At 39.6% G+C, this 12401-nt stretch overlaps 1 long non-coding RNA gene across 1 annotated transcript; it reads right to left on the bottom strand.

Annotated features, from left to right (window-relative positions):
* Positions 1-37: 37 nt before the first annotated feature.
* Positions 38-10217, bottom strand: LOC126493749 (uncharacterized). Its single transcript, XR_007589879.1, has 3 exons — positions 10062-10217; positions 5527-5639; positions 38-4770 (listed from the first exon to the last, which is right to left on the bottom strand). It is a non-coding gene; the product is annotated as an uncharacterized lncRNA (long non-coding RNA).
* Between the last annotated feature and the right edge of the window lie 2184 nt (positions 10218-12401).

Genomic DNA, 12401 nt, shown 5'->3' with positions numbered 1-12401 from the left:
CATTACATGCATGGAACATTTCTACACTCTGTACCAGGGGAATTGAAAGTTCTGCTTTCCTCACCTTTGATCTTGAATAGAAAGTCATGGCCATAAACAGAGAAATGGGTTATGGGACCAGTGCTCAAAAGAAACTGTGTACAGAGATACTGCTTCAGTGGGCTTAATAGAAGCACACACATTACCAGAGTTCTGTGTATTCACAAGATGTAAAAACAGAAGATATGTCATCTGAAAAACTAAACGGCCTTCTGAACCAGTAGTTCTGCACCACAATATGACAAGCCAACATCTTCACTCTAGTTATTTACCCATAAAAGTAAAACTATACATCTGAAAAAAAAAACTGCTCAAATCTTCATACTCAAATTTGTTCCTAGTAGCCCTGACATAGAATCTACTCAAATGCCATTTAACAAGTTATAGAGACACACTTAACATGTTTGTACAGCGGAGTGCTACTGTCTAATGAAAAAGGGCTGCTGATAGGTGGATAAAACAGCATACATGAATATCATATTACCATGCTTATTGGGGAAAAAACATAAATGTTTCCTTTTATATACTTTTATTTGTAATAGATTATGAGAAGCAAACTCAATCTGAAGTGTTAGATCATCAAGGAAGCCACTGAGTTCAGAAAAATGTCTGGGAAGTTTTCAGTCTTGTGTAACATTTTAGATGAATTTGGGAAGGGAAAGCTCACTGTCAAACAGCGAAAAGAGGCTACTCCTTCAGGAAATGTCATCATGATGCTTGCCAGAGTCTCTGCTCAAGATTAAACCTTGGAGATCTCTTAGTTGGAAGGATGAGAGGTTATTTTTTTACCAAGCTTCTCAGCCCCTCCATCCTCCATATTCCCCATGTGCTCCTTTCAATTACAAACATATCCTGTGCCTAAAATCATTTGTTTTCTAAAGAGTTCTTTTTTTTCTGCAGCACACGCACGAACACCTGAATACACATGCACACTTCAACTAAATATGTCAGCGACAAAGGCTGGAGTAAGCAGACTGGAATCTTAAGGGAGGATGAATTAGGCCCGAGGAATCCACAGAGAACTATACAATACATTTAACAAGACTATAGGACACAATGTCAAAACAGGAATTGATTGTTGGTCTGTTTATCATTGATTGACATGTTGCTTAAAATAAAAAAAAGAACTAATATTTTTATTAGCAAAACAAACATGAAACTAGAAAGGCTCACTTCATCAAAGACATACAATACCTCAACACTAAAAATTGCAAAAATTGAGAGGATAATTCTGAAAAGATATATGAAAATGGAAACAAAGTTTAGGAACAAAAGAATCAATAGTTAAGGCATCAAGTTCACCTTCATTGGCTATGTGGATAAGTTAAAGCTTGACTCCAAAACTATCGAACACATGGGGGGCTTTTTTGCAGATAATGGCACAGTGAATCTAAAATCCAAAATCCAAACGTGTGTGTGTGTGTGTGTGTGTGTGTGTGTAAGTGTGTGTGCTCGCACATGTGTGTAAAATAGAGTTGAAGATTATTCAATCAGTAACAAAACATTTTTTGTTGAGTTTTGGTCACCAAAATAGGAAAAAAAATGAGCTGTTAACTTTAACTTAAGAATGCATACATTTAATCAGAGCTGGATTTCAGAAGTGAATGAAAGGTAAATAGGATAAAACCTCTACAAAAAAAGGGGGAAATTTTCTTTTCCCCAAGTTGGACTAAGTTTAGTGATTCAAAATATGAATCACATAAAAAATAATCATTTGAATTTCACCAAGAACTCTTGTACTCCTCAAGAAAAAATTCCATAAAATGTAAGGAATTATCAGCAATGTCTATTCTTAGGAAGCAATTTGTATCTAGATTATGTAAAAAGAACAATCTTATGATTCAGAAATAAGGCAAACAACTCAATGAAAACCGGAAAACAAAAAGAGGGTTCTCCCGGAAAGACATACAAGTTGATATTGAACCTACTCAGGGTGGTTAGCCATCAGGACATAAAAATTGCCACCACAGAAAATGCTGCTGCTTACCCATACAGGAACCAAAACCCAGAGCAATGAACCAAAGCACATTCTTACATATTTCTCTGTAAGAATAAAAGTTGCAGGTGCTCTTGAATATTGGGTGATACTTTCTTAGACAAGTAAACATATACTTACCATGTAACCTATCCAATCTTAACTGTATTTGTTTAAACAAAATAAATAAATTCTGTCTCCAGAATTAGTTAAAATACTATGTGTATTATGTTTATTTTTTATAACAGGAAGTAATTAAAACTTTTCCAACAATTGTGTAACTAATCAAATTCTGTCGTATCTGTAGAGTAGAACACTGATTGTCTATAAAATGAGGGAACTACTGACTCGGCAAGATGAATACGTCTCAGAACTACAGGAAACAGAAATGAGATCATATAGTATTTTGTGGTAGCTGTAGTTTGGTGCATATGTGTTGAAATAGGAGCGGCGGCAGGGCGGCGGCAGGGCTGCGTCCCCGGCACCCCGGCCGCTTGGCTAGCTCATGTCCGAAATAACAACACACAAACTGTATTCATTTAAAGAACTGCTTGACCCATGAACTCTAGCCCTTACAGGCCAATTTTCGCATCTGGACTAGCCCATTTCTAATGATGTGTGTAAGCATCCCAAGGTGCGCTTACCGGGAAGATTCTAGCCAAAGTCCATCGTGGTGTCTCTGCTCCAGAGAGCAGAGCTCTTGGGTCTACCCGGGAGAGCTGAGCATGGCGTCTCTCCAGGAGCAGAGCAGAGTCTGACCTCACTTCCTCTTTCGCCAAGAATCCTATTCTGTTTACTCCTCCCAACAATGTTCTAACCTATGAGGTGAGCCAAGCAGTTTCTTTAATTAACCAATAAAATCAACAGATTGATATATGACACTCCCACATCACATATGGAATTGAGGTAGAAAGAGTCTAATTGTAATTAGCGTCACTAACTTTTGCATGGATTGAACTGGGTTCTTAAATGGATAAATCATACTGCTTATTATCTAAGCATAAAGATGAAATTTTAAAAAATAAAAGAAGGGATATGGTTTTTATCAATCAGTAATAATGTCTATTTTATTATTGCTTCTCCATCAATTGAAGCATCACTCACTTTATCTAGGGCTATCACATGTCTGTGCAAGAGTGGCATAGAGATGGATGTGCATCTCAGTTGTGGGGTACTGGCTTAGGGGATGCAAGCTCTGGGCTGGACCACAAAAACATGTTAACCAGAAATAGGATAGTGCCTGAATTATGGATCTAATGTTTAACCTGAATGCCACAAGACAGGAAGTAAAAGGGTCTTGAATGTACATCTACATTTAGGTCGGTTGGGAAATGAAGGCATTACAAAACATCTAAGAAAAGAGAGATGGGTGATTTGGCCAGTACCATTCTCTGCCAGACAAGATGCTGTATGCCATTGCCGCCATATTCTCAGGTTGAAGTCTCTGATATCTGAATGATCCAAAACAAGTCCGTATTAATTATAGAATTTATAGGATTGGCTGTATCAAGATACTTGATAACTCTTCAGCAAAATTTTGCTATCCAGGCAATAAACAAAATGCTTTGGCATTGGGTTCATGGAAATGAGAACTGTGCATGGGTCCTTCCCATATCAGAGATTTTTGCAAGGAACAGCTAAGGCACTTTGTCTGTCTGTTTACCAATATGATAGGTAGGTGTGTGCAGTCAGCATAGAGATGAAATCAGAGGTATGGCAGGGTTTCACTCTCATTCCCACCTTTCTGCAGATATAACAAATCCATTTTCTTATCTGAAGTGCAAGGGCCCATTTCGTGTAGTTTAATATGTGTGGCCCTCTCTGCAGATTATCTACAGCACTGATTGTGTGGGACAGCTACTTTATTGGAGGTACAAATTTCTTGATTTAGGGAAGCTAATATCCATATTTTAATGTCTTAGGAGTGGGGGGATGAAGAACCAGAAATCTGGCATATAGTTATGAACTTGGAGGTGAGTAATGGTTTCATAAAGAACGAATTAAGAAAACAGATGTATCTTAGGAAGCCTTGCCCAGATCTAAGAAAGGAGAGCAGTGTTCCACCCAGCTGCTTTTCCCGGTCTATGTGCTGTCACTGAGGAGACTCTGCAGAACAGTCTTTCTCAACTCTAGACCCTAGGGTATTACTGTTGGATATGAGGATTGGCCTGTGTTGTTGTCCATATATTAGTGAGCAAGCATTCATACTGAGGAAACACCTGTGACATGATTTGGGGAAGGCTTTAGAGGCTGGGTATTAGAGTAACTGCTGTGTGCTATGTGCCCCATCAGTTACATTTATCTCTCTAGGCTTCTGAACACGTACACATTGCTAGCTAGAGTATAAGCTAGGCTTTCAAATCTCAAACCATGGTTCTTTGTAGGCTTATAGAGTAGCTTCAGAGTTGCCATTTGTTAGAGGTAGTTATGGTGTGGCATACTGTGGTGCACTGAATGGGTAGGTCCTGTGTCCTTCACGAATGCCACATTTGTCTTCAAAGCATGGGCATGGGAACATTCTGTTTTCTAGTTTTATCTGTATGGGGACTGCCCTGAGGTTTCCAACTCACCTTGTGAAGCAAGTTCTTCCCTATCCACTGCATTTAGTTTCCATCTTTCCTATCATTCTTCATCCAAATGCAGTACATCAGCAGCTCATCACTTTCTTCCCTCCCCCCTGATTGTCCTCCATGTCTACGGGCCACTAAGGACCTTGTAAAGAGGTACATCTATGGCAATGCATCCTTAGGGTCACACTAAAACAAAACAAAACATAAAACTAATGTGTATCATGAAGCTGGGCATATAACGTGAACAGGGACAATATATTCCAAATTTCTGAGATATTAAAAAAATAAAATTGTACTAAGTAAATGAAAAAAAATCCCCTCAATTTAAATCTTGACTAGAATTGAGGCTGTGTTTTCCTGTGGGGTGAGGTCACTACTTGGAGTGGCAGATGCTTTATGAAGCCTAAGTGGAAACAATGGCAATCTTTAAGAGAAAAGGAAAAGGAAAAAATAAAATAAATAATGAAAAAGAAAAACAGAGCCATGTTTCCTGTCTTTGCTCTGCTCAGTCCAGGTCCCCAATTCCCTGAAGAGGGTCCTGTCTAAAGCTGCAGGATGTGTTACTTCATTCTGTTTATTAAAACAAAGAACATATTTTGTGTTTTTGACATGGATGGGCAGGCATATGCAACCGAGATCTCCTCCCTCAGCACACAGGAGGAGGGGGGATGGTGGGTGAGATGAACCAGGCTCAACGTGCAGAGCTCATTGTCCTGAGCTAACATCTTCTGCTTACCTTCTCCACGTGTTCAGTTCCCCCTTATCCTCTTTCACATAGATTCACTAGAGGGGTTAACTTATATTTTTATCTGCTTTTACACCGCCCCACTAGATCTTTCCCTCACAACCCACAGAAAAATTCATAGTATGTGAAAATAAAAAAAAAATCAAAGTGGGAAAAATCCTCTACACCCTGATAGAAACCTTTCTCTTCTGCCTTACCCAAACAACTTCATCTTCATTGGTGTTTTCTAGCAGTGTGTGGAAATGAATGGGTATCCTTCTGTCCAGCTGAGGTGACGTTCTGTTTCATATCACAGAAAAGGGTCTCGGGTCTTGTAAATAAGAGAAACAAGATACAGATCTATCCATAAATATAATCTATACGTATTTTATATCAAACTTTTATTAACTTCATGTTCTGTTAATATGCATAGAGATAGTGACTTGTGTTTGTATCGCTCCCTGAACCCCTGAGCTGAACTGAGGATTCACATACCTCAGCTGCTTTAGTAGCTGGAATTGTGCACAGCACTTGCCTGCCCCACAAATTATTAATATTAAACATAATAACCATAACATTTAAATTCTTTAAATGTTAGAGTGAACAGAATCTTGACTTGGAAATCTAAAACGTAGTACAAAGGCAACTTTCTGAAATTACCCAAGTGACCCAAAAAGCAGATAGTATGAGATGGGGTTGAGTCTAGTCTAGTACTTTGAGGTATTTTCCATTGTTTCAAGGCCATTAGCTTTGGATAATTTCTAACTAGGTATCTTGAAGGGTAGCTGAAAATACAATTGGAGAACTTGCATCTGTATGGGCTACTAATACCAGAGGATAGAGTTTGGGACAATTAAGTCAGGTAGATATGGATAGAAATGAGGGTTATGCAGGAGACCCCCTCATTCTGTAAATTTTCAATGTCCAACTCTAAATGATCCTAAAATGATGCATAAAGTATAAGCTGGGCTTCCAATTTCAGAGAGAGCCTGGGTTTCCACCATCTGCAAGAGAGGCTGCTTGCAGTTTTTTTTTTTTCAGCTAAGTTAACTGTTTATTTATGCATCTTATAACGATATTTTGTTTAAGTGAACACCATGATCTTCACCGGACACATTTCTTAGAATGTAGCTCTGCTGCTGATGGACAAATAACAGTATACATGTATCCCATCCTAAGAGCATGTAATGATCAAGAACGTTTATACTGTGCGGTATATACACAATGTCTCAGTGTATGAAAAAACAAGAAAGTGTGATGACATGCCCAGAAGCAAAGACAAGGAACAGAAACACAGCAAAGGTAAGTTGAAGATCTGGTCTTTGCAACAACTGGAAAGATGATTTGACCACTAATAACAAATTGCTTAAAGTCTGTCTTCAGGCATCTTTTGGGATGAAACATGAGTTCAAATTGGAAAATTTTGAGTACACAGGTATGAATTTTGCTGTTGTCAGCTCCAATTTTATTTCAGACATTTTGATATCTAGAAGCTGCATATTTCTGGAATCTCTGAAGGGTTTAACATGTAGACCACATGACATTAGTGGGCAGAGATTCGAATGTTTTAGACTGTATCGATCTGACAAAAAAAAATCATCTACCTAGTCTTGGTAACAGAAGAACAGGTGGACAGTCAGAAGTTGAGACAGGGCTTAGCTTCATGAGAATTCTCATGCAAAACCTTTGGCTTCTACTTGCATGCACTTAGCTCATGATTTGGGACTAGGACATTCAATGGTAATGGTGTGTATTTGCACATGACCGAAAGTAGAGCATAACTCTCCCTCCCTGTTTCTCTTGTCTCCGTCTTTGTCTATCTCTCTGTGTGTTTACTAAAACTGGCTAATTTGTTTCTTGTTTAAGTTGACTCTTCTGCTTTGTTGAAATTAGGAGCGGCAGGGCTGCGTCCCCGGCACCCGGCCGCCCGCATGGCTAGTTTATACCCAGAAATAATTACATGGAAACTGTATTCTTTCAAACTCTGCCTGGCCCGGCTAGTTCCAGCTTCTTATTGGCTAGCTCTTACATATTGTTCTAACCCATTTCTAATATTCTGTGTAGCCCATGAGCTGGCTTACCAGGGAGGATCTTAACCTGCGTCTGTCTGGAGCGGGAGAACCATGGCGACTCCTCACACAGCTTCTTTTTCCCAGCATTCTCCTCTGTCTACTCCGCCTACCTAATTTTCTATCCAATAAAATGGGCCAAGGCAGTTTCTTTATTAATAAGAAATCACTCCCACATCATTTCCCCTTTTTCTGTTTAAACAAAAAAGAAAGGCTTTAACTTTAACATAGTAAAATTACATATAACAAAACAGTTATCAAGTAAGAATTACAGTTACAATATTTATATCTATTTTATCTCTTATCATAACTAAGGAAAACTATAACTAACCATTCTTCAACTCCATCAAAGACTCCAGAAGGATATAATATTACCTATCAAACAAGAAATAAGAAAACTCTAGAAATGACAGAGACATCTCGCTGCCTGGACAGTCACCCAAAGTTCCTCTGTACCGTTGGGGCATCCATCTTCGGCCTACAGGCCCATAGTATCCAGCAGACATTCTCATCAAGCAAGAAATTCCAAAGACAGTTCAGTCACTTTTTGCTGTGTCCTGCAGAATGTCTCACAGACTCTTTCATGAAGCAGGAACCCCAAAAGGTCATCTCACCTTTAGGCAAGTTCAGCAGTCCTCTCTCTGCGGGTTCTCTGTGTCCAGTTTATGCAACAGTCCAGGCAAGAGCAGTTTCTTGCCCAAATGGCTATCAAACTCCATAAGGATTCTCTTCGATGCCCATCTTCCTCTTGAAATAGATTGGTGCTGCCAGGAGCAAATGTGTCTCATTGTCATGAAAAACCCTAAGTTATTAAAATATCTTAAATGCCATATTCTGCAGCCTTTGAAAGATATGAAGAATGCCTATCTAACTAAAATATCTCTCTATATATCTAGAAAATCTAACTAACATGACTACAAGCTTAAGTATTAGCGATGATTATCCATTAACAACCTATATTTCCTAATTATACATTACATTTTTAAATGAACTACACAATCACAATACCTTAATCAAGATCAAAAATACATATACATATAACAAAATTGACCATAAAATCCATACCAATGCAAATTATTCATATCTATATCATATCCCCCTTTAAATGTAAAAGAACATTTATAAACAATATTTGGGAACATGGGCGTAGTTTTTTCTCTACAAACTGCTTCCTGCTGAATAGGGGCGTCGTTAATTAGGTTGTTCATGATATAACCTGTATGCTAGTTTCATCTCAGTTGGCAATTGAGCGAAGCAATTTTTTGAGGGTATTCACAGCAACCTTTCAGGAGGGCGTGGTCTATCATACCAAATCGGAATAGATGCAATCCACAGGGTCTCATCCTCTGCAAAAACAAAAGAAGACCCTCTCCAAAGCATCATATCCTTAGACCCAAATTCTGAAATCATAATACCCTTATATCCATTTTGGTTTAGATTGGCAGCCCATGTAATGAAATGTCTCTCTGTACTTAGCTCCTTCACAGTCAAAAATTTTAAAGAAAACACAATGTACATAATCCAGACTCTCTGTGAATTTTCCATTTTTACGTGGCTTATATTTCTTTATTTCTTTTAATCTATAACTCTCTGTACTTCTGTACTCTGTCTCTTTAAAGACTTTACCCTTTTTCTTTTTAAGACATTAACTTTATTCTTTATATTCTTTTTCTTCTCTTTCCCAAGCCTACGTACATTTATCCAACAGTGTCTGAATCTGTTTTATTGTGAATCTGTAATTTCTTTACTATACAGGAGCATTTCTTAAAATGTTAAGCATTTCTTAAAAACTTAAGTTGCACCATTTACAGGTAATACGGTACTGCCTGTGTCCTGCCCAGTCTAAACCTTAACTGCACGGTTTTAAGGTAATTACGGTAGTTCCTGCCTGAGATCAGCACAGTTCAGCATGGAGCAGCCGCTCCTGCCTCAGAGTCATTTGGTGCCCCTGAACCATTCACAGTTTCAGGCACACAGCAAGTCCACATTGGAGCCGCACTCAGCAGTTTAACTCTGAGACTGAGTGTGCAGCACAGAAACTCTTTTCATCCAAGTTACAGCCAAATCTGACATGCAGAGCACTGCGCAGTCTGAAAATGCGTCTCTGTATAGCGGCAGGAATCCGCCATGCTCTTCCGCCTGCCTAAGCTTGATTCTGCCTTCTGCCCAGGTGCAGGCGGGGAGCTCTGAGCCATCTGCACGGTCTCAGAGCACTCTCCTCCGATCCCAAGCGGAACACAAACATCCAGTCCCATAAAAGCCTTGAAATGCTTTAAAGCCAGAGTTCATGCTGGCAGCACAGCCCCCAGGAAGCCGCGCTTTAAAATGATGTAGCTTATTTTTCTGCTGTTGTAGCTGAATCAGGAATCTCTCTACAGCACGCCACCAACAAAACAGCAAAAATCTGTGTTAAACTCTCTCTCCCTTATTTTTAAGCCTTCTCAGGTTTTTAAGTGGATTTAGCCCATCACGTCTGGGCGCCATCTGTTGAAATAGGAGCGGCAGGGCTGCGTCCCCGGCACCCGGCCGCCCGCATGGCTAGTTTATACCCAGAAATAATTACACGGAAACTGTATTCTTTCAAACTCTGCCTGGCCCGGCTAGTTCCAGCTTCTTATTGGCTAGCTCTTACATATTGTTCTAACCCATTTCTAATATTCTGTGTAGCCCATGAGCTGGCTTACCAGGGAGGATCTTAACCTGCGTCTGTCTGGAGCAGGAGAATCATGGCGACTCACTGACTCAGCTTCTTTTTCCCAGCATTCTCTTCTGTCTACTCCGCCTACCTAATTTTCTGTCCTATGAGGGCCGAGGCAGTTTATTAGTAAGAAATCACTCCCACATCACTGCTTTGTCATCATGTCCGTAAGACCATACCCCTACTTCAAACACCTATACCCAGTATCCTTTGGTGTTGCCTTTTTGTCTAGCCTCCACAGATCATCCGACTGTCCTAATGTAGAATGGTTTTAATGTAAAGAAATGCCACTATAGCCACAGAAAATGAATAATTTCATTGCCTCTCTGTGAATATACTAACCAAGTAAATATGAAGGGGTTATGGAACCACAGGGGAAAAATCACAGATTTTAATCACAGAAACACGTTAGCTGCTTTTTTATGTGGGAGAATTTTTAAGCAGATGACAGGATTCTGGAACACTGAATGAGCACAATAATTAAAAAAAAATCTGGTATTCACACCTGGTTATTCTTCTGTGTTCTCAACTGGCCAGGACTAGGACTTGGGGTGAGGGGATAGCGGACAACCATGGGTGGGTGCCAAGCTAGAGTCAGCATAAGCCAGGATGCTCTGTTGCATCTGTCTAAAGAAAGCCTGGTACTCAGAGCCAATTTTTTTTTCTGTAGACTTCCCACCCTTTCAGTACTGCTTACAGCAGGTTTCCACGAAGGAAGATCATCAAGGAAACCATACTTTCATCAGCACCCCACCCTCTATGTGCAGAGTGGCTAAGCCTGGTGCAGCCTCCCCAGTAACCTCAATGTGATGCCTGCCCATCCAGTGCATCCTCAGTCACTGTGGGAGAGTGGGCACAAGATGGCTTCAGCAGTAGAGCAAGTCCATCTTCTGTTTCCAGTGGTTTGTTTCCTACCCATCCATGACTTCCCAGTGGCTAGCAAATCAATTTCTTGATTCTCACATCCAGATGTACGTGTGATCCTGTTAATGAGCCTCAGTATGACTAAGGGAGCTTGCCCTGAGATAAACTACTGAGAGTGTTAAATAGACCCAGAGGACTCTTGATGTCAGCACAAAGGGGTGCTTTGGTAGGTGAAAGTTAGTATTAAGGAGGTGAAAAGAAGCAGAAGATTGACATGATAAGCTCCCTGGGTACCTTGATATCACTCCATCTGAAATACAAAACCTCAAAACAGACAAGCAAGCAAAGTCCAGCATAGCCCCAATAGGAGCAGGAAAAGGCAGCCAAATAGGGTAGGTCTGGATGAGCAAGGTCAGGTAGGAGAGGACAATGTAGGCAGGGCCTTCTCTAATAATCACTATAAAGAGACCTGAATTTAACATCAAAAATATCAAGAGACATGAACAAGAATATTGGCATGATAAGGTGATAACAACATTTTTGTAGACCCTAGCAAGAAGATAATAATGTATACTAATGTATATAATCCTAGAGAGAGCTCTTCTTCCTGCTGTTATATCTCCCTTTATTCTGTAGACCACTGAAGTCGATTTCGCAGGGAGAATAACACTTACACATGTACACACAATCACACACACAACCAATTATATGCAAATACTCATGATCAGACACAAAAACACACACACCTACACATACAGAGAAGAATGCAAGAACACATACATACACAGATATATACTCATGGAGACATGCACAAACACATAGGCAAACAGAGATACACTCACACAAATGTACAAACAAAACAGAGTCATACACTAAAACACAGAGACACACATAGATATTCATATATACAGTCATAGACACATGTGCACAGAGACACATACACACAGAGGTGCACTACAGACAATCACACAGAAGCACAGATGTTTCCACACTTGCCAACATACACTCTCAGAGAGCAATGTACAGACACACATAGACACAAAGTTCCACTCACAAAGTGACACAGAGACACAGATGCATATTCACATACACACACAATGAAAATCATGCACACACAAACAAAAACACAAACACATGTACATGCATACATACATAAACACACAGAGATTCACAGATACTCAGACACACACTCTCACAGCAACATGCTCATACAAATTTAGTCACATACAAACATTCACAGACACTTATACAGACACACATAGATCTATTCTCAAATAGACTTACACATACACACAGATCCATATAGACTGGTAGAGACACACATACACAGAAACACACAAACAAATCACCAAATCACCTAAATTATTCTTCTTCTTCTTCTTCTTCTTCTTCTTCTTCTTCTTCTTCTTCTTCTTCTTCTTCTTCTTCTTCTTCTTCTTCTTCTTCTTCTTCTTCTTCTTCT

Source organism: Alexandromys fortis, unplaced genomic scaffold, assembly GCF_014885135.2.
Source record: "Alexandromys fortis isolate MF-2015 unplaced genomic scaffold, M_Fortis_MF-2015_v1.1 scaffold_332, whole genome shotgun sequence".
Taxonomy (NCBI): Eukaryota; Metazoa; Chordata; class Mammalia; order Rodentia; family Cricetidae; genus Alexandromys; species Alexandromys fortis.
Note: the sequence above shows the minus strand (reverse complement) of the source record. Positions and strands in the feature narration are given on the sequence as shown.